The 22,323-nt window shown below is 42.3% G+C and overlaps 1 protein-coding gene across 3 annotated transcripts in view; it reads left to right on the forward strand.

The window, feature by feature from the left end:
- NCALD (neurocalcin delta) overlaps positions 1 to 22,323 on the forward strand; it is a 324,211-nt gene that overhangs the window by 236,803 nt on the left and 65,085 nt on the right. The gene's annotated exons all lie outside the window — the stretch shown is intronic.

Consider the following 22,323-nt stretch of genomic DNA (forward strand, 5'->3'; position numbering starts at 1 on the left):
GGTGGAACCCCTGACATGTGCGCATGCAGTTGCTTTTTGGTTGTTTGAGCAAATGTGCACATTTGCAGTATCTTCCTCTGAAAATTCAGCTGTGAAAAGGAAAGCGTTGGATGGTCTTCACTAAGGCATCATGTAAGCTATTTTTGTGTTTCAAAATTGAAATAATTACCTAGAGAGGAAAGCAATAGCCCTAAAACTAAATTATCACAGGTAGATCTACTTTAATTCAAACACAGATAAAAATAGTCACTAAAAATTGTTCTAATTCTTGAAGGAGTAATTTGATAACTGTGATTAAGAAGGCTTTTTATCTCTATTCCTATAACAATATGTACTGCAAATTGAAGGAGGGGGGATTTGCATTGCTGTAGTTCATTTCTTTCCCAGGTTGAGTAATTTTGAATTTTCTGTCATTGCATACAAGTTGGGTGATGTTTGTGGCTTGTAATTCAAAGAAAACCTCTGGTATTCAAGTTAATTGAAGCCTAGATTTATAACCAAACTAGCTAAATCTTACCAATGTAACTGGAAAAAAAAAATTTTTAGAGCAGCACATTTAATATACCTACTGATGAATAGAAAATAATCATTTGACTATTTAAATGAAGAATACATATTTTATAGTATGTAAGCTATATATAAATTTAATGCAAGAATAATATTGTTCTTTTCTGTATTCTTTGTTAGTTTCTGAATTCTGATCACCTTTATTTTACTCTTGGAGATGAACACTTTGAACAGTAGCTTCAAAAATAAGTTGTGAATGCACAAATAATTTCTCAATACCTTTCAATGAATGAATATTCATTTGACTTGCTGGCATTTGATATGTCTATTTTTGGCCAGAGTCTCCATGGAGGATTTTCCAAAAAATCTAATGTGCTTACACTCCAGGCACAACTACTGAGGCATTATCTCATTGTTTAATTTCTCTCATAATAACTCAGAGGTCATATTCTTAACACTTCTAGAAATATGTTCATTGATTTGCAATATTTCCAGTAAGTATGAATAGGACCAATAGCGAGTAGCACTGTCATTTAAAAACAGTATCTTTGATGGGGGTATTTTGATGTTTGCTTCTTTTACTCAAAATTAGGAATTATCATTATAGTTTTTCCAGGTAGCAATGATTTTCTTGATGCTCTCTATATGCTTTAGAGTTATAAAATAATTGTATTCAATTCCTTAATAAAACAGACTGGATTTTAGCAACACAGAATAAGTAAACAATTCAATGTTGATTGGCAAAATGTCAATGACAAAGTTTATCATTAGAAGAAAGCAGCCTAAGCTATAATAGCGGAGCTACTTCAGAATCTACAGGTCTTTCCTTATGGCAAAATAAGGGGGAAAAAGGACTCTCATCAGAATCATCTATTTACAGCATTGAGACTGTGTTGATTTCAAGGTTAAGTTTGCTTCAACTTCAAAAGATACTAACAAGAAATGATTTACTCTAGAAACCTGGATGTTGCATATCAAATGCTTTCAGTTTCAGGGACTGTAACCTTTTGGATGTCATAGACCTTTTGTCAGTCTGACAAAGCCTATAGGTTCTTTTTAGAGTGATGTTTTTAAATGCATAATAAGGTATGCAGGATTACAAAGGAAACTACTTTTATTGAAATACATTTGCCAGATTTTTAAAAATTGTGAAATGTGTGTTGTTAATAATTCATTATTAAATAAACCAAATTGGCAGCAGTTATAATAACTACCATAATTGTGAAGTAGTAATGAGTGTAAAGGTATTTTGAGATGGCTACAGTGACTGTAATAGGATGTGAGAATATCTGTGACTTCTCTTGGCAACAAAATCACAGGAAAGGTGGTAGGTGGTTTGTGGCCTACATTTTAATTGAAAGATACTAAATTTCAGTTTGAGGTTAGTGAAACTAAAGATATAATATTTTTCCCATCCAAGTTCCTGGATCCTGTGAAGTCTGTCCACCTCTGAGTTAAATGATATGTAAGCTGGTGATGCTGAAAGGTCTTGGAACCGCACTGGACAAAACCCACACCACTGTTTCCATATCAGTTCCACCACATCGGATTTTATTCTCTGAGTGTGTGAATTTCACAATATTCTCTAATTTCCCTATGAAAGGGATGGTATCCACAGAGTTACCAAACTGTAAATTTCTTTTGTTTTTCTCCTTAATCCTTAAGTAGTCTTCTGTATGACCTCCTGCCTGGTTAAATAGGGGTTAAGAGGAAAAACTCACAGTGTTAATACAATTTATACAAGTTAAAGCCATGGACCAAAGAAGTAAGACTATAACTGTTTACAAAGGGACTTTTATCCAGTCAAAGAAACAAGCAATAGTACTCAGATGAAGAATGCAGGATGTTATATGAAATCGTTCGTAACTGCAGGAATATTCTAGAAGATAGTTTGTGTGCTCATGACAATTGAAATGAGCATTAGAGAACTTATGTCACTTTTCAGTTTGATGTAAAGCACACAAATGTGTAAATTGATCAATTGTAATATAGATCTCAGTTACGCTGGATAGAGCCTACAGGTTCACCTATCAGAGGTTCTTAGAACAGGACACATTGAAAATGAAATGGGGAATGCTGACACTTCCCAAGTAATCTGAATGCAAAATCTTATTTGATTTATTGGATATTCAAGAACAATATAGGAGATATTAATATTATTGTTTAGAGTGACTTATGTAAGAATTGCCTCATTTCCATGTCACTCTTAATTTGCAGAAGATACTGCCTAATTTTCCTCCCCAACTAACCAGGTGCCTTTGCAGTTAGCTGGCTGATGTCATCTATTATTGCGTTTCCAACCCTGTGTTTAGTCCCAGCCATCCTTTCTGTTACATCAGCACCGTCACCCTGGCCTAAGAAAATTGGAGCTATGACATTATGCACAAGCTGGTGTTTAAACTCAATCCAAATCCCTAACATTTGAAATGGATGCTTAGCAATGTTTCTTCATGTATTCTCAGGGGAATTACAAAAGAGGATTTTCTCAAACATTCCTTATTCTTTGGACTAGGAAAGAACACCTGCTTTGGGGGCTTTGAGTCTCTGTGGCAATTTGATAAAGAAACTTGGAAAAAAGTTGAAAATCTCTGACTCCAGGCTGTATTGTTTGCTTCTTTCATGGCTGGTGTTTGAAATTTCAAGTTTAGAAAGGAATGTGCCATTATTTTTCATGAAATCAACCATTATTTTAACGGTGCCCTGTGATGGAAATCCAACCAGAAATAGCATTCCAAAATATAGAATTTTTTATTGTTTCCAGAAGTGATGCCATGAAAGTTAATGTTCATTAACACATTGATATAAAAATTATATGATAAATATTTAAATTCACTGGAGCCACATTCTCTAAACCAAAAGCAGTCTGTGCTTATTATTTCTATGGTGAGCTTTAGGGATTTGGGGGACATATTTTTATAAATGCCTTTAATTAGAGACATAGCATCCCTTTAAAATTTAGTTGGCACTAATGGAAAACATAGTATACTTACATTAAAGTTCAATATTTGATTTTCAAGAAAAGAAACCTGTAGTCTGCAAGATATCCCAGCTGCTGCCTGTCCTAATGGGAGAATTGTCCATATTTTCTGAATTCTGTCCCAATGAGTGCATGCTTAGTCACTCAGTCCTGTCGAATTCCTTGTGACCCCATAGATTGAGGCCTGCCATGCTCCTCTGTCCATGAGATTTCCCAGGCAAGAATACTGGAGTGGGTTGTCATTTCCTTCTCCAGAACTCAATGAGCGCAAGAAAACCAGACTGCATATTGCTTTTACTCAAAGATGAATTCTTTGAAGATTTGTCCTAGAATTTTTTTACTTTGATGAATTTAAACCCCATCCATTAGAGGTAAATGCTGAGAAGAGTGTTGTATTCTTTGGCTCACTGCTCTGCTGACTCCCACAGACTTTCATCTGATTCATACAACTAAAACCACGACGAATTTTGTGACGGCCATGTTTACGACATCCTTGGAGATAAATTAAAAAATAGCAGCCCACAGTGGTTATCCGATCCTATGCCTTCCCACATTTTACCATGCATCAGGTTCAGCCTGAGGCAGCATCACTCAATCAGCAAGCATTTTATTAAGTGGCTACTGAACCCATAGTTCATAGCAGGCATTTTGGGCTTCTCCCTCAATGGTCCTTGAGTAATAGCTGCCACTGGCATGAAGAGCCCAAGTTACTTTATGGACTTCTGACTATTGTTTGCTTGAGCTTTTTATTCAAGCCTGTAGTCTTTCATGCATTCAATAAGTTTTGAGCACCTGCTGTGTGCCAGGCATTAGACTAGACACTATGAATACTGTGGTGAACAAGACAGACAAGGTCTCCACCATCATGGAACTTACAGTCTACTTATATAGGGGACCTGCCCAGAGACCTAAGTGTTGACAGCAACCAAGGTTTCTCCTTCACAGCCATGCTGGCCAGTGTAGTCAAAAAGAGAATCTTCTCTGTATGGTAAAAAAACAACAACAAAAAAAACAAAAAACAAAAGAAAAGAGACAAGTGAACAACCTAGGAACCACTGAATTTTACACCAGAGTCAAACCTTAGAAGAAGCATTCCTCAGTTGGTGATCACCCAGCCTAATTTGCAGGCACTTTTTCATATCAGTGTCAATGATTCCACATCAGTATGCCCAGCCCTATTCCCAAAGGCTACTTGTCCTCCTAGTTGAGAAGATATATGAGACTGGCAGGGACTGACCTCGAGAATAATTTTCCTTTATGCACATACCCTGCCTTATGCAAATAGCAAGAGCCATTTCATCTTCTGAAAGGAAATCCTTAAGTTAGTTGTGCTCAAGTGTATCAATCCTGTCTTCCCTGTACTAACCCAGTCAAGATAGGTTCACTGCTCCAATAAATAGCCCCAAATTCCAATGGCATAATGCAGGATTGTTCCTTTTTAAGTCACCCATGAATTAGATTTGGGAGAAGGGCTCCACTCCACACAGTAATCCAGGGATTCAGGCTCCTTCCATCTAGTTAAACTGATCTAGAGGTAAATCCTGTCTCTACCACTTGCAGCTGTCACTTTGGGCAAATTACCAAAGTCACAGTTTCTCACCTGGATAATATAATAGTAATTAGTACCTACCTTATGTGGCTTCCCTGGTGGCTCAGTAAAGAATCTGCCTGCGATGCAGGAGACCCAGGTTTGATCCCTGGGTTAGGAAGATCCCCTGGAGAAGAAAATGGCAACCCACTGCAGTATTCTTGCCTGGAAAATCCCATGGACAGAGGAGCATGGCGGGATACAGCCAGTGGGGACGCAAGAGTCAGACATGACCTAGCGACTAAACTACCACTTACCTTACAGATTCTGAAGTCAACTTATTTGGCATGGTAACTGACAAGTATTAGGTAACAACAATGTGAACTGTTATTCATTTTCTATCCCTGCCACCACCAGTGTCCCCCCAGGACCCAGGAAGTACCGGTACCAAATCTGGAGAAGGTGTATCCTGATGTCATGGTAACAGCTGACACTTAGAAAGGTAGACAGTCTTCTAAGCTCCGGTACCTGAAAAAAATGCACAACATGAGAGTTTTGAGTTGTTTTTTTGGGGGCAAAATGAGGACTGCAGCCCAGGAGACAGCACCTCAGCTAGCTCTCAAGAGGTTGGGGTGTGGGTGGGTAGGTCAATATATGTGATTTTGGTGAAGGGAGAGTACATGCAATGAAGTCCATATTTTTCCAGAAGATTTCTGTTAGTCTCATGATGCTTTTTTCTAGTCACAAGAACAGTTGTCACCAAGAAGGATTTTAGTGCTTTGCTAGATATGAGGAGATACAACAATTGGGCTCATAAAATCAGCTCCTGAAAATATCTAACTATCTAAAGACCTGTTCTGCCAATTTTCCCCCAAAAGAAAAGAGTGCTTCATCTCTGAAGCACCACCCTGAACTCCTTTCAGGGATGTTGAAGGTCAGCAACTGGGGCAGCATGTGATTTAAACCTTGTAGAGGTAGATGGAAAGTGCCAATTTGTAGTTGACAGCTCTTTTCAAAATAACTATTTTTTCCCTTCACAACATCCTGGTTTTATAAATGAGGAAAACTGAGGAAAGGAGAGCTTGAGCCAGTTGCCCAACATAACACACAGTATATAACAGAGCTTGAGGTATTTGGCTCTAGAGTCACTACGCTATATTACCTTTTAAGCTGAAATATATTGTATTTTGGACTTCCCCGGTGGCTCAGATAGTAAAGAATCTGTCTGCAGTGTGGGAGACCCATGTTCAATCCCTGGGTTGGGAAGGTCCCTGGAGGAGGAGATGGAAACACACTCCAGTATCCTTGCCTGGAGAATCCCCATGGACAGAGGAGCCCCAATGGGCTACTGTCCCTAGGGTTGCAAAGAGTCAAAGAAGACTGAAGCGACTGAGCATGCACGCAAGCATATTGTATTTTTTCCTAGAAGTAATGTTACATGTTGTGACACATTGTACTCTCTAAAAATGGCCCTGTAATTATATCTACCCCGTCCCCCAAGCTTTTCTGGAGTATTGCTGCTCTTCCTCAAGAGGTAGAGTCTATCGCCTTCCTCTTGAACCCACACAGGCTTTGTGATTGGTCCAACTGATACAGCACAATGGAAACAATGCCAGATGACCTCCAAGGCTGGATTATAAAAAGAATTCAACATACTTTTTCTCTCAGCTATTCTTTGTTTCTCTTACACATGGCATTTGCCCTTGGAAAGGAACCACCATATTGTGAGGAAGCCCAGACCAATTAGAGGGGCCACGTGTAGGTTTCAGCTAACACCTCCAGCTAAGATTTCAGCCAGACAAGGAGCATCAGCAACCAGATGTGTGAGTGGGCAGGCCTTCTAAGGATTCCAGGCCCCAGCCCCAGGTCTCCCTTATCCTTCCTTATGCCAAGTGAACCAGAGATAAACTGTCCCTGCTGAGTTGTGTTGCGTGTTCAGTCTCTCAGTTATATCTGACTCTTTTGAGACCCCATGGACTGTAGACCACCAGCCTCTTCTGTCCATGTAATTTTTCAGGCAAGAATAATGGAGTGAGTTGCCATTTCCTACTCCAGGAGATCTTCCCCATCCAGGGATTGAACCTGTGTCTCCTGTGTCTTCTGCATTGGTAGAAAGATTCTTTACCACTGTGATCCCTGCGGAATCCTGCCCTAAATGACAAATTCATGTGCAAAATAAAAATTGCTCTTGCTTTAAGTCCATACATTTTAGAATTATTTCTTAGGCAACCAGAGTAACTGGAATGTATGGGGTAATTGGAAATTACTGAAATATCTGTACCTATGTGGACTTTGGGTACATACAGATTAAATAGGTTTGGGGGATTTGGCATAAGTGTCTAACCTAATTAAAATAATTTCTGGAGAAAAATATATTTCAGTTCAGTTCAGTTCAGTCACTCAGTCATGTTTGACTCATTGTGACCCCATGGACTGCAGCACGCAAGGCTTCTCTGTCCATCAGCAACTCCCGGGGCTTACTCAAACTCATGTCAGTGATGCCATCCAACCATCTCATCCTCTGTTGTCCCCTTCTCCTCCCACCTTCAACCTTTCCCAACATCAGGTCTTTTCAAATGAGTCAGTTCTTCGCATCAAGTGGCCAAAGTATTGGAGTTTCATCTTCAGCATCAGTCCTTCCAATGAATATTCAGGACTGATTTCCTTTAAGATGGACTGGTTGGACCTCCTTGCAGTCCAAGGGACTCTCAAGAGTCTTCTCCAACACCACAGTTCAAAAGCATCAATTCTTTGGCGCTCAGCTTTCTTTATAGTCCAACTCTCACATCCATAGATGACTACTGGAAAAACCATAGCTTTGGCTAGATGGACCTCTGTTGGCCAGTTAAATTGTAAATGGGCTTTAGGAACATATCCTGTTCACAAATTTGGAAGAGCGACCCTGCATAGTAATGCTACTGCTGGTTCTAGGAGATCTGGGCTCCACTGAGATGGTCTGTATGCATTAGTGGGATCTCCCTTGTTGCCTCCTGCTGGCTGGGCCCGTCTCTGTAGGAGAGTCTCATGCGGACAGCAGTACTTGAGCCACTTTCCCTTGGTCACTGCCTAGTCTATCTGCTTTTGTCTCTTTCTCACACCTACTCTGTCTAATGCACTGCCTACTTTTCTATTGTTAGATCCTGCTGTCTCCTTGACTCTCCTTTTTGGCCTGTTTTCAATGCTTCTAAACCTAGTTTTTCTGCTCTAATGGTTTATAGTAAAGCTGGGGAATTTCTCTGGGCCAGGTAAGATTTAGCTCATTTAGCCGTCTTTTTTTCTCTTGACAAAGCTGCCAAAATGGCAGCCTTCCCACTGGCTTGCAGCTCCATGTGTTCGTCAAACTCAGTACTTGAAATCATCAGAAGTGTAGTCCTTAGGTCCTGACTCAAAGAAGCAATCTCTGTCTCTTCTACCGCAGAGAAATCATTACCTCTGACTTTCTTCCTGCTTACTTAAACATCACTCATCCTGAGGGTCTTCCCTCTAGAAGGCTAATCGATATATTCACCTTGATGTATTCATTCAATATATATTCACTGCATATAGTGGCCCCTGTTGTTGAGCACCTAAGTATAAAGATTTCTTTTGTGTTCAAGGTCTTGGTAAGGTTCCTCCAGTTGTCTCTCATTTGCTCTCCACTAACACCAGGCAGATGTGGTCCAGTCACCTAGACCTTTCAATGACCGGCGCACGTCCCACCTCACCCAGGATGTCCCAGCTAAGTAGGATCCTACAAGGGTAACACAGGAGCAGCTAGTCTTTGAAGGGGTTACCGTCCAGCTGGGGAGGCTGGACAGTATAGGCAGCTGAGATCTAGAACTGTATCTTCCATGTTGGGTACTCATTTCTCATAGTGCCTAGTGTAGTGCTGGACACATGATAACCACTCATTAAATCTCTGGTAGGTGACTAATGAATAAATTAGCTATAGGTATGTGGCATTGAGATGACTTCGGAGGGGAAGTGAACTTTGAGTTGGGCTTCAAAGGATATATAATATTTAGCATGACCCAGGAGTGAAAGGATTGCTCGTGAATAAGAAACATTATAGATACATTCCTAGTAACTGAAGTAGACACTCACTTATCTGAGATCAAGAAAATAGCTGGGAAAAGGAAAAATGTACAACCCATAAGGTAGGTCTGTAGAGGACCTAGAGTTTATCAATTTAAAACAAACTGGATTTGATCTGACAAGAAGCTAGTGAAATTTTGGGAGCAGGTAAGTGATACATGTGTCAAGTGATATTATAATAGTTTAATAACCCTGTTTTCCCTTTGCTTTAGACAACTTATTTTGATTATGAATATATGTTAAGTGTTTCCTTTTCCTCCATTTTTCTCATAGAAAAGTTCTAACTTTTTAAATGAAAAAAAAAAAAAAAAATGTGAGGGATTTCGTTGGTGGTCCAGTGGCTAAGACTCTTGCTCCTAATGCAGGGGGCCAGGGTTCAATCCCTAGTGAAGGAACTAGATGCCACATGCCACAACTAAGACCTAACGCTAACCCGATGCAGTCAAATAAATTAAATGTTTTTTTAAAATGTGAATTCTGTTTTGTCCTCAATACTATGTAAATGGCTCTTTTAACTTTAGTTGAGTGATATCTGTCGGGGGGGGGGGGCTTTGTTAACTTCATATTTTAAAAAATATATAATCTACTATTTACCAAAGTCATATCTACATAAAACCCAAACCAAGTGAAAATTCAAACCTTCATAACATTTTCTATAGAAGAAGAGATCTCGTTGAAGTCATGTTGAATCATCTCTGATTTAAGAAACAGGGACTTTTTATTGTGATAAAATATACACAATGTAAAATTAGTCATGTTAACCATATTAAGTGTATGATTCAGTGGCATTAAGTACATTCTTGCAACCATTACTAGCATATGCCTCCAGAACTCTTTCCATCTTCCCAAACTGAAACTCTGTGTCCATGAAACACTAACTCTCCCTTCTTACCCACCACTCCCACCCCCACTTCAGCCCCTGGCAACCATCACTGTACTTTCTCTTAACAGATACCTTTTAAGGAAGTTTAAAACAAACCTACAATTCCTCTTTCTCTTACATGAAGTCTTCACTTAATAAAGTCCTTGTTCAAAGTCCCCAAATGGGTGTTTTCCTGGTAGCTCGGGGGCACAGAATTCACCTGCCAATGCAGGAGACACGGGTTCGATCCCTGATCCAGGAGGATCAGACCTAAGCCCGCCTGCGCTCCAGTCCCGCCGCTGCGCCTACTGAAGCCCTGTGCGCTGGAGCCGGCGCTCCGCGACACGAGGGGCCGCCGCAGTGAGACGCCCGAGCGCTGCAGCCAGAGAGTGGCCTTCGCTCTTCACAACTAGAGAAAAGCCCCTGCGGCAGCAGAGACCCAGCACAGCCAAAAATAAAGAAAGAAAATTATATTTTAAAATGTCCCCAAATAACTGGAAATTTCTTAGGTTGATACAAGTGGGCAAAGTTTACGCAGAGTTCCATGATGTAGAGATTTCAGACATAAAACAGAGACGATGAGTTGAAACGTGCTCAACTCACCTACTTAAACCGTAGTCAATGCAATTTTTGTATTATCACTCAGCTTTGCCATCTCCCTTGTCAAAAAGAAAGCCATGGAACCTGAGATTTTCTGGTCCCAGGAGAATCCTGTGGACAGGGGAGCCTGGTGGGCTGCTGTCCATGGGGTCACACAGAGTCGGACACAACTGAAGTGACTTAGCATGCATGCATGCATTGGAGAAGGAAATGGCAACCCACTCCAGTATTCTTGCCTGGAGAACCCCAGGGACAGAAGAGCCTGGTGGGCTGCCGTCTATGGGGTCGCTCAGAGTTGGACACGACTGAAGTGACTTAGCAGCAGCAGCAATATACTCAAATAGTCCTATATTAGTGTTCTGTTCTAAGAAATGTAAGTATAGAATCAGTACATGTTTATGAGAAAACATTCAGAAAAATAAAGAATATAAAGAAAATAGAACTAATTTGTAATATTCTACTGCCTAAATAATCACTATTAATATTTTAAAGTTAAAAAGCAGTATATCTCATTTTACTTTGTATTTCATCTTACTTTACTTCAATAGAAGAAAAAAAAACAAACTCTGAAATGAACTCAAGCATGTGAACTTCAGTTAACTGTTTCTTTAAAACAGGAATTAATGATTTTTAACTAAATTGAACTGCCAATTAAAAATTGAAATTCAATCAAGCAATAAGAGATTGAGGAATCAATGTTTGTTGAAAACTAATTATTTCTTAATGCGTATGGATTTGGGCTTCCCTGGTGGCTCAGTTGGTCAATAATCCACCTGCAATGTGTGAGACCGGGGTTCAATCCCTGGATTGGGAAGATCCCCTGGAGGAGGGCGTGGCAACCCATTCCAGTATTTTTGCCTGGAGAAGCCTCACTAAGAGAGGAGCCTGGTGGGCTACGGTCCATGGGGTCACAAAAAGTCAGAGAAGACCGAGAAACTAAGTATAGCACGGCAGCTTAGGTTTATATTTTCAGTTAGTAAAGCTTAGTTAACTATCTTATAAAGATCAGAAAAGATCAGGAATAATCAAGCAAAAATGCCTTTGGGGAAAATAAAAGGTTTTTAACCAGAAGTCACCTTCTGGAGGGGAAAAAAATGGAGATAAAAGGGATAATATGTAAGGAAAACAGTCCATAAAGTCAAAACCACTTTCAAAAAGAAAAATAGAGTCATACAATAGAGAAGCAGATATTTTACCCAGTGGCCTGGAACTCACAGAGAATTCAGAGGAATTCACTGTATTTATTGACTCTGTCCCTTGACCATAAAAGTTTGACTTTGTTTGCTTCATACATCAATGGTTTTATATTCCATTAATTGTTTAAATGCAAACTATATTTTAGTTTGGTTCACATTTAGACCATAATTGTCTTTTATGTATATTTATCTTTCTAGAGTTTCTAACTATCTTTTTCTCCTCTGGAGAAACTTGAATCTTCAGTATTATGTGGCATGTCATGGTTTACTTCTTGATTCTTAAGCATCCAGTTTGGTCATGATAACCTTTGGCTCTATTGAAGATGTTCTTCACCAGGCACTCTATTCTATTATTCCAGTTTGGATTAAATATAGGCTGTCCCACTAGGGTCTCTTTTCATCTGAACTGGATTATTTCCATTGTTTCAAGGTTTCCCTGTTTCTTGGATTCATTTTCAATTTTGCTGGAGTATATTTTTTAATTATTTTTTCAAAATGGCAGAAGAAGAGCTAAATCCTTATAGCTCTTCATTTTGCCTTCATAATTGAAAAATAGAGATAGGATAGGTAAACTTCCAAGGTTAGTCTGCTATTTTTTTTTCCATTTATTTTTATTAGTTGGAGGCTAATTACTTTACAATATTGTAGTGGTTTTTGCCATACATTGACATGAATCAGCCATGGATTTACATGTGTTCCTCATCCCGATTCCCCCTCCCACCTCCCTCTCTACCCGACCCCTCTGGGTCTTCCCAGTGCACCAGGCCCAAGCACTTGTCTCATGCATCCAACCTGGGCTGGTGATCTGTTTTACTCTTGATAACATACATGTTTCAATGCTGTTCTCTCGAAACATCCCACCCTCGCCTTCTCCCACAGAGTCCAAAAGTCTGTTCTATACATCTGTGTCTCTTTTTCTGTTTTGCATATAGGGTCATCGTTACCATCTTTCTAAATTCCATCTATATGCATTAGTATACTGTATTGGTCTTTATCTTTCTGGCTTACTTCACTCTGTGTAATGGGCTCCAGTTTCATCCATCTCATTAAAGTGAGACTGTATTCCCATTCCGAGTGGTTGTCCCAGTGTGTTAGTCCATGATCAACATGAGGCTGTGGCACACATCTTACTCAGCACAAAGCCATTTCTTTTTCTTTTATGGCCCTGGATAGCACTCCCAATACTGGTTGACCATATGATCAACATGGATCATTTTTACAAAGAAGTCAGTAGAGTCACAAGAGTCCCACATGGCTGAACGACTAAACCACCACCAAAGAGTAAAAGGATGGATTACATGAGCCAATTCCATCACCAGACCCATACCTGCCTCGAACATGTACTGCCTCATCCTTCAGGACACCACTCAGGCCCCACCCCCTTCTCTAAGAAGCCTTCTTAAGTTCCCCAGTACTCCTGCATCATACAAACCCCAATTGTACCACTAACCACATATGTGCATGCTAAGTCACTTCAGTCGTGTCCGACTCTTTGTGACCCCATGGACTGTAGCCCTCCAGGCTCCTCTGTCCATGGAATTCTCCAGGCAAGATTACAGGAGTGGGTAGCTATTCCTTTCTCCAAGAGGATCTTCCCAACCCAGGGATCAAACCTGAGACTCCTGCATTGCAGGAGGATTTTTTACTGTCTAAGCCACCAAGAAGTCTAAAAGAGTTGTACATGTGTGCTAAATCACTTCAGTTGTGTCAGACTCTTTATGATCTAATGGACTGTAGCCTGCAAGGCTCTTCTGTCCACAAGCTTCTCCAGGCAAGAATACTGGAGTGGGTTGCCATGCTCTCCTCTAGCGGATCTTCCCGACCCGGGAATTGAACATGCATCTCTTATGTCTCCTGCATTGGCAGGCATGTTCTTTACCACTAGTGCCACCTGAGAAATCCAACACTAACCACACCTCTCTACAATTTCCTTTGTCTCTTCTGCTAAACTCTAAGCTCCCTGAAGGTAACCGAAGTGACATTTCAGGTCTGCATCCTCACCGTACTCCACAGGGGCTGACATGCATTAAGTATCCAATACAGGTCGAATAACCAAGTAACTGAATGCATAAACAAGGGAATGAGCAAGCTTGATGTTGACCTTGGGAACAGGTGTGTCATCTTTCCTTGCTGAAAATGAGGCCACTGACCTACTCATTCGGCAGGAGAAGCTCTGGAAGGTTGTTTCAGGCAGAAAGAGCAGTATGGGGGAAAGGCTTGAAGGCAAGCTGGGACATGACTTTTGGGGGGAATGATGGAGGTTGTTCCCAGAGGGCTGTAGATGTTAGGTTCATCCACATTCAATCTCTTATCTCTCCCGTGTCCTTTTGTTCTGATTACAGTCTGATTCCAGGGTTCTTCAACTTTCGCCAGTTCAGGGAGTACAGGTCTCATGAAAACTGTTGTGTTTTAGCAGAAATACTGGTGCCTCAGTTCCTTAGGTGTCAATAAAGGCTCCTTCCTGGTGCTTCACAATCATGACTTAGAAACTGCACCAATGGGGTCTTCCCTCATTTACACTAAAGGATCTGCTTACATTTGTGTTAAGTATCATGAATTGTATGGTGCCTTCACTTCACCGGAACAAAATGAAACCCCAGGTGGCTTATAATGAAGCTTTCCCATCATCCTCAGACTCTTGAAGTCTGCTGGAAACTGGTGCGGCACAGAACTGAAGTTACAGATCTCTGCCGCTTCCGTGATTTCCTGGCAGAACTTCCTTGCTCTAATGCCTCTGACTCCAGTCGCCACCTGAAAGTCCTCCCCAGAGGTCTGAGGGCCTCACCTCCTACGTCTGGTACTTAATTAAAAACTACTAGTTGTCAGAAGCTACTAGGCTCTCAATTCCTGCTTAGTTAACGTGAACCTTTCCGTTTTGAGATGTATTATTCTACCCACAAAGCAGGTGCTCCTTAACTATTTGTCAACGGGGAGAAAGAATGAATGAAACAGTCAAGGAGCGATGGGGTTTGCCTTTTATGAAATTAGAGTGAAGGAGCGCATTTGCTGGAAACCGTCCCCGGTAAGTGACGGGATCTGCTTTTGGTTGTAGGCCACTCATTCTTTCCATTTCAGCCATCATGTATTGTGTACACCATCCATCTCTCATCTTGGGAGATAATTCGTTCCAGGATTTAGAATGTCACCAAAGACATCTCAGCAGGGACCTTTTATTTGTCCATAACACAGGATCATCTAGGGGATGTGCTGTGACCCGTGGCAGAGACCCTGATTCAAAGGCCAATCTATCACACACCTGCTTCTCAGCATCAAGAGGAGTGAAGCAAGTCAGAAAGGCATTTGGGTTTGTTGTTAAGAGTGAAGCTGGGCAGCCCCTCGGCAGTCCAGGGTTGGACGTGAAGTGTATAGAGCAGGATGTTCCCAGTGGTCTGACTCAGGAGCTGCCTTGGCAATCATCACTGAAATGCCAGGCCGAGCTCATAGGAAAAGGAGGTCCGGGGAATGCTAACAGTGTAAGGTGATTGGCAAAAAGGGACACATTTTTGGCAGCCCTTGCCGTAGTGAGGGCTGGAAACATCAGGAGAGAAGTGACTGCCTGAAGATCACACAGAAAGCGCAGCTCAAGTCTTCTCACTATTCAAAGTTCCAGCTGGATCTGAGCTGCTGGGCCAGTGGAGAGGAATAGCAGCCCAAACTGACCCCCAAGGGCACTCGGCTAGAATCATCCCAGGAGCCTGAGGGGAGAGACACAAGGTCTAAACACAGATTCCCGGCCTCTGGGGGTAGAATCACAGATGTAGATCCTGAGACTGAACTCAGAACTTGGGAATATAGAGGGCTGGGGCTTAGGGTCTTCCTCTTTACACAACTTTCTAGGTGATTCTTAACTCACACCAGCTAAACCGTGAGAGCTACCTGCACTTCCTAATCCTCTCATTCTCCAGGAATCTCTTGGAGACTGCCCAACATCAGAAACTGCAGCCACACATGTGGCTGGTCAGTACATAACTTGAAGAGGCAAGCTCTGTGTCCTTGTGTTTAACAAGTGATTCTAGAACATATGCACCACTTCAGACCTTGAAGACAAGTCTTACTTTTAGGAGTTAGTAAGTTGTGAAGTCATCATCTGCACCCTCAATGCAGTAGGACCACCTAGTATCACTGAAGACTCCTTTTGTGACTGCATGCCATTGGTCACAAAGAGATCTGATGCAAATAGGAAGTCACAGCCCAGGGATGACTACCACAGCTGGAAAACAACGCCAGCTTGCCAATTTGTGAGGAGCAACCTAAGAGTGTGACTGATTCACAAACTTCACAAGAGACCCTACAGAAATTTAGCAAATAAAAATACAAGTGTGTGTGTTCAGGCGTGTCTCACTCTTTGCGACCCTGAGACTGTAGCCCTCCAGGCTCCTCTGTCCATGGGATTCTCCAGGCAAGAATACTGGAGTGGATTGCCATTTCCTCCTCCAGGGGATCTTCCCATTCCAGGGATCAAACCCACGTCTCTTATGTCTCCTGAATTGTCAGGTGGGTTCTTTGCCACTAGTGCCACCTGGAGAGCCTTATTTGGGACAAACTTGTGCTAAAACACTATTGGATGTTTATACAAAATTCAGATTTGACTAAGCATCTTATATTTTAGCTATCAGTCCTACCTCTAAGCTTATTTAGGGATACTTCTTAAAAGATCACGGCTAGCAGTGGTCACCATAAGTAGTTATGGGTAGTTGGTCACCATAAGTTGATGAGTCGAGGGGCAGGGAGCTTGCCGTATTATTTTCACCTTCCTTAGCAAGCCTCGAATAACACTCAGCTTATAATAGACACATGGCAAGGGGGTAGGGTGTCAGTGTTAAATGGTTCTTGTTCAGTGGAGGCTAACCTTGGTGCTGTAGGAGGGGAGAGTTGTAGGAGGGGAGAGCCTGCCTAGTAGGATTGGCATGCCATGGTAGAACTCCTCACAGTGGTGACTGCCTCTACCCTGACCCACTGACCAAGCTCTCCATCACTCCATCCCTTATGAGACAAGCTGGTGATTGGAAAAGGCTGAACACTGTATGTATAAATAGGTCTTTTACCTCTTACAGCTCTTTGTAGCTTCATGGCAATAAGATTCACTTTAAATATCATGAGTTACTGTAAAGGTTTTGTAAATTAAAGCACATTTCCCCACTGGTTAACATGGTCATTTCAGTGTTATATCTCCATTTTGAATTGATTTTTTTTCTTCCAAGCCTAATAATTTAATGAATTATGTACAAGGCAGATTCCTAGTGCAAGAAAGCTTTCTAAAGTGGAAGAACACTTTGGTTATTTCTTTCATTGTAGATCCACTTTCTCTAAGTTGAGGCACACTTGTTTCTAGGAAACAGTTTGTCAGCAGGACAGCATTGGCTTTGTGAGACTGTGTCGAAGAAGCTTCAAGATGTTACGTTCTTTACTTTTGATTTATTGTCAAATTGCTATCCAGAGGGAAGATGTTACTAGGAGAAAGAAAAGCAACCGTCAGCAAGCCCATGCCGCCTGCTTCATTGCACTTCACTCTGGTTTTTTATTTATAATTATTGGGCTGTCTTGACAATATTTAAGGGGCAAATCACTGAGATCCCCTTGCTTGTCGCAAAAGCATTTTAACTTTGCCTAAGTCATACCTCATGGCCGCCTGAGTTAGTCATTTCTCATTATTCACCTTTGAGGCAAGTTAGCGTTAACCCCTCATTACTGGATCAGAAAACCAAACCCTAAAGAAGTTGATTCTGGCCCAGGAACACGTGGTAATCAGCATCAGGCCCGTGATTCTAAAACCTCTTCCCTCCTCTGAGAAAACACATTTGTCATCTTTCACCAGCCTCCGTGGGAGGTACAAAGACCAAAATTTAGACACAGTGTTTCTGTTTACATGGCTGGTTCCATATTTAAAATAGGAGTATTCAACTCCAGTCTGTTATAAAATCGCCCAGAGCTTTTTAAGAACATGCCAGGGCTAGGGTTCCACTCCTGGAGATTTTGAGTCATTTGGTTTGTGGTGTGACCTAGACATAAGTTTTTTTGTCAGATAGATAATTAGATAAATAGATGAAAAGTTTCCACGATGCTCCTGTGCAGGGCGGGTTGAGAAGGCTGGTCCAAGCAAAGTGAGCTAAGTTCCACTCCTGACTCCACAGTCTCCCCATGTAGGTCTCCACCATCTTACCATTAAAGTCTACATTTAGCCTGGGTTAAAGCATGTTGTCACCAGAAAAGAAACATTAGCACAGGGTTAGCTCTAGTAGAAATGCATTGCTCTGACAGAGGGACGGGGAGAGGAGCACAAAGCCAGGGTATGGTGTGCTGACCAGACTGGTGAGGGAGGGGTCGTGCTGGGCACTGAGGCCTTCTCCAGGATCCCGATCCCATAGGAATGCCATGCTCCTGAGCAGTGGTTCTGGAAGATGAACAGGTATGTTTGTAAGAGGTAAGGATCAAGGGAGGTTTGTTGGCTCAGACCAGCATGTTCTCTGAGGGCTGACTCTTGTTATTTATTCACTCAGTTGTGTCCAACTCTTTGCGACCCCATGGACTGCAGCACGCCAGGCCTCTCTGTCCTTCACCATCTCCTGGAGCTTGCTCAGACTCATGTCCATTGAGTCAGTGATGCCATCCAACCATCTCATCCTCCTTGTCCTCCTGCCTTCAATCTTTCCCAGCATCAGGGTCTATTCCAATGAGTTGGCTCTTTGCATCAAGTGGCCAAAGTATTGGAGCTTCAGCTTCAGCATCAGTCCTGCCAATGAATATTTAGGGTTGATTTCCTTTGGGATTGACTGGTTTGATCTCCTTGCTGTCCAAGGGACTCTCAAGAGTCTTCTCCAGTACCACAGTTCAAAAGCATCAATTCTTCGGCACGCAGCCTTCTTTATGGTCCAATTCTCACATCCATACATGATTATGGGAAAAATCATGGCTTTGACTATGTAGGTTCAAATCCTGGCTCTGATACTTTAGCTCTGTGATGTGGGAAAGTTGCTACCTCTCAAAGGATCAGTTTCCTAATTTAGAAAACAGAGGTAGAAATTGCAACTACCTCATCATTTGTTGGGGTAATGAAATGAGATAATTTGTGATACAGTTATCTGAGGCCCCTGGCTTTTCAAGGGTCAGTGGATCACTGTTAAGTTCTCTTGGTTTAAATGGAGATGGACCATTACCCTCTCCTTCAAGGTAACTGATTCTCACAAGGCAATGCAAGGTTAGATTTACGGTTGTGCCTTAATATGCTGACTCTGAAGTGACAGTAGACAAGACCTAACAAGGGAAGCCCTTGCCTCAGAGTTGTCGGGTCAGGCAATATCCTTGGGCTAAAGAAGAGGACTTCCCTGGTGGCTCAGACAGTAAAGAATCAACCTGCAATGCAGGAGACCTGGGTTCGATCTCTGGGTCGGGAAGATCCCCTGGAGAAGGAAATGGCAACCCACCCCAACGTTCTTGCCTGGAGAATTCCATGAACAGAGGAGACCGGTGGGCTGCAGTCCATGGGGTCACAAAGAGTCAGATGTGACTGAGTGACTAACACACACAAAGAATTAGAACAGGTACCAGGAAGCTGAATGGGATTGTGATGGGACTCAGCTCAAAGGGCACAGAGAGTTTCAAGTCAGAGGTTACAGAGGCTGTGAGGTACTTGACCTGGAAACCAGGGAAGGTGTCCAAGGCTGAAGGAAGCCATCTCCGAAATAGCCTTCCAGAGTTCACTGTTGGGAACCAGCAGGGCCTTGTTCTCTGCCTGCCTTAAGAGTTGTTTAAGCCTAAGAGGTCCCGGAAGTGAGTGTCTTCACAGGTCATATGGACAAGTATGGGTGCAACTGGGAAAATATGTTTTCTAAATCAGAACCTGCTGACTCCTTTCTAAGACTGTGAGCATGTCCCACAGCGGGGCGTGCAGAAGGCTGGTTCCAGGGCTGTCCCATGGTAGACAGACTTGCTGGGTAAGTGAAAGTTGGTATGCTTCTTAATTGGAGAACTTTATTTTTAATTTGCTTGTGTATTTCTAAGAGAAAATACAGTAAGATTGGTTTCCCAAACTGGTTTTGTCATGGACCCCTTTCTCCTTGGGAAGCAGTCCCAGCTCCTATGGCTCTTTGCCTGCTTTACTCCTGGAGCTTCTGCCGTGAACCCTGTCCTCACTTCTCAGGGGTGTGCAGAGCCCTCTGTGGCACGTGGCCTCATTCCTGGGCCCCTACTGCTCAGGTAGGGGCCTAAGATGAGGCTGTAAACTGTATGAAGGCAGGGCCCCTGCTTCTCCACTCTCTGGCACACAGTGGGGCCCCAAACACTGTCTGTTTGTGAGTGACTGTTCTTCGAGTGAATGCACGAATCTAGTTATGCCAAACTGCACAGATAGCACCTTGGGTGTTCAGAATTAAATATTCAACTGACACAAAGTGATTGCTGAGGTGATTTTTGTGTAGGAGTAAGAATCAGGAGATGTGAGTACTTGTCCTAACTTGGTACTTTTTTTTTTTTCACCTATCCAAACTTGTAATAATCCTGCCCATCGTACTTCAAAACAGTCATGGAAATAGTCTGCAAAAATTAAACTCTCCACAAATATAAAATACATTCTTAATATTTTCCTTTGGAATTAGTCTCAGCTATTTTATTATGCATTTCTTTGGCTGCAGCAGGTTTTTGTTGCAGCGCACAGGGTCGAGTTCCCTGACCAGAGATCAGACCCAGGCCCCCTGCACTGGGAGTGTGGAGTCTTAGCCACTGGACCCCAGGGAAGTCTCAGTTCCAGCTCTTAAAGGTCTGCTGGGCCCTTCAGTGGGGCTTCCTGGTGGTTCAGTGGTCTACCTGCCAATACAGGAGACTAAGACATGGGTTCAGTTCCTGGGTTGGGAAGATTCCCTGGAGGAGGGCATGGCAACCCACTCCAGCATTCTTGCCTGGAGAATCCCATGGTCAGAGGAGCCTGGTGGGCAACAGTCCATGGGGTCACAAAGAGTCGGACATGACTGAAACAACTGAGCACACACACAGGCCCTTCAGTGTCTAGTCTGATCCTTTTGGAAGATGTAGGCATATGGCAGCAGAGGCTGCCCCCAAGTATGTTTTGTAACCACAGGCTTTGCAAGCTTAAAGGGAAAAGGGAGATGGAACAAGAATGGGCTATTTTCTTTTTCAGCTCTTTTATAGTGGGTAGTGTTTATTTTAAGCAGTTTCCCAAATCAGTTGTGTTTCTTTTATGCTGCTGCACCCGGGGAATGATGCATTTTTATGAAAATTTTCACCTGCCCCAACCCACCCCCTACCCTGAACTTGCTTATCTGGAGGTGCCATGATGCTCACATGGTTCCTGAGAAAACTCTGCAGAGGCCACATCAGGTAGAGCCGAATGAAAGCACCACCAGGAAAAGAGTAGGGGCTTGTTATTGCTTGTGCATCTCGTCCATCTGCACCTATCCTATCCTTCGTTTTTATTTTTATATTTTGGAAAGGCTGCATAGAAGGAAAGCAAGCTACTTTGATGGGGGAGGAACTGGGACTTAGATCAGACCCGCAACTGCAGTGACTAAGAAAAAGAGCTCATTTGTCCAAACTCTGCATTGTAAGTTACATTTGATTGGGAGGGTTAAATTTAAATGTCATGACTTCACATAATGTATGAACACATAGTGACCTATTTTCTTAACCCTGAGTCATAGAACAGTCTAAAGATTTTATCTATTTCTTAAGCATTTACGTGAACACTCTCCAACCAGCATGAGGATTAAACCACATGTAGATTTCAACAAATTTCTGTGTTGGAAATGAAATTATTTGAAGCCAGTTCCTTGGGAAATCTGGACTGTGGCCATGTCTGCCCTGTGCCCTGGGAGAGAAAAAGGGACTTGGAAGATCGTGCTGTTTGCCAAGTGGGTCAAGAGGACCCTCTGTCCCAGACGATAGCTGGCACACACAGGCATGCTGCTCTCTCTAACTTTATTTTTTCTTGGTAAAGAAATAGCAACTATATTTGCCAGCCTACTTCTCTTCAGGAAGGTAGCAAAGCATTTGCATAGTGATTCTGGCATTTTTAATAATTTCTTCAGTGTAAATGGTTACTCTCAGAGAGTCAGAAAGAGCCTGTTTATAGGAGGCCATAGGTAATGGGGAAAATCCAGGAAACAAATAATAATCATGACAAATTTTTTATGCATATAACACCAGCTCTAGATGGATTCCTTAAAGGGAGTTAGTCTAGTATGCTGTGCGTGCTCAGCTGTTTGGAGCACTCTGTGGGAGAAATGAATAATACAGGAGAATCAATGAATGAGTTCTTTTGGCTATTCCAAAGCAGTCTGGTACCTGCACAGAAACATCAGTGCTTGTGGTGTCCGGTTGGAGAGCACATGGCTACACAGTTGGCTTCCCAAACCCAAAGCTTTCTCTCTGAAACATCTGGTCACAAAGGATGCCTCTCTGGGACCTGCTGTCTCCTGGCTTATTCAAATAACGATGACGTTAGGAACCTTCCAGGGCTCCAGGACGCTTCTTCACGCTCGGTGACAAGGACAACAGAAGCCTCATCAGTCGGCCAATGGCTTTCCCTCCTGTTGTTTGGATTCTGTTCCTGGGCCTCTGGCTCTTCATC

Source organism: Cervus canadensis, chromosome 12, assembly GCF_019320065.1.
Source record: "Cervus canadensis isolate Bull #8, Minnesota chromosome 12, ASM1932006v1, whole genome shotgun sequence".
Classification (NCBI taxonomy): domain Eukaryota; kingdom Metazoa; phylum Chordata; class Mammalia; order Artiodactyla; family Cervidae; genus Cervus; species Cervus canadensis.